Source organism: Peromyscus eremicus, chromosome 19, assembly GCF_949786415.1.
Source record: "Peromyscus eremicus chromosome 19, PerEre_H2_v1, whole genome shotgun sequence".
In the NCBI taxonomy this organism is placed as follows: Eukaryota; Metazoa; Chordata; class Mammalia; order Rodentia; family Cricetidae; genus Peromyscus; species Peromyscus eremicus.
Window position 1 is genome coordinate 13,916,638 of NC_081435.1, and position 1,013 is coordinate 13,917,650.

At 47.4% G+C, this 1,013-nt stretch overlaps 1 pseudogene; it reads left to right on the plus strand.

Moving 5' to 3' along the window:
* Window positions 1-234: 234 nt before the first annotated feature.
* LOC131896123 (large ribosomal subunit protein uL5-like) lies at window positions 235-760 on the plus strand (annotated as a pseudogene).
* The last annotated feature ends 253 nt before the right edge of the window (window positions 761-1,013 follow it).

Here is a 1,013-nt window from a genome sequence, read left to right on the forward strand (position 1 = left end):
GTGTGGTACACAGACATGACATACATGTGGTACACAGACATGCATGTGGTACACATGTGGTACACAGACATGCATGTGGTACATAGACACGCGTGTGGTACACAGACATGCACGTAGGCAAAACACCCACACATAGAAAATAAAAGAAAATCTCGAAAAAAGAGTCAATGAACACTAACTATAATAGGAGCCTCATTGAGGGAGGACAGATCTCCGGGGTGTTAAGACCACGGCATGCTTTGCCTGCTGAGGAGACAGCTCTACCTCAGTGTCTGTGTGAGGGAGAGTGGAGACAGACTGACCCAGGCAGCCAAGATGCTGGAACAGCTCACAGCCCAGACACCTGTGTTTCCCAAAGCTAGATACACTGTCAGGTCCTTTGGCATCAGGAGAAATGGACAGATTGCTGTTTGCCACACAGTCCACGGAGCCAAGGCAGACGAAATCTGGAGAAAGGCCCGAAGGTGCGGGAGCATAGGTGGGGGAGTATGAGCTACGGAAAAATAACTTCTCGGATACTGGAAACTTTGGTTTTGGGGTTCAAGAACACATTGATCTGGCCATCAAACTGTGACCCCCAAAATTGGAATCTACAGCCTGGACTTCTGTGAGGTGTTGGGTAGGCAAGGTTTCAGCATCACAGACAGCACAGGACAAGCTTCACCGGGGCCAAATGCAGGATCATCGAAGAGGAGGCCATGCACTGAAGTATGCTGGGATTGTCCTGCCTGGCAAATACATTTTATCCAAAAGGCCATAATAACGTTTTCTCAGCAATGGAAAAAAAAAAAATGGTAACAGAATCCTTAACATTGAACATTTTAAAGTGTTTGGTAACTTTTTCCAGCAGGTGGCATGGGTGCACTGGGAAACAGCCTCTGAGAAGCTCGGCAGCCATTAGGTCTTTAGAAGTGACTTTCTTTTACTGTGGCTCCATATTGTCTTTACTAGACCCTTTGGGATTATCCAGGGAGCTTGGAGAGGTGTGGAAATGTGGAGTGCTAGGAAACAGC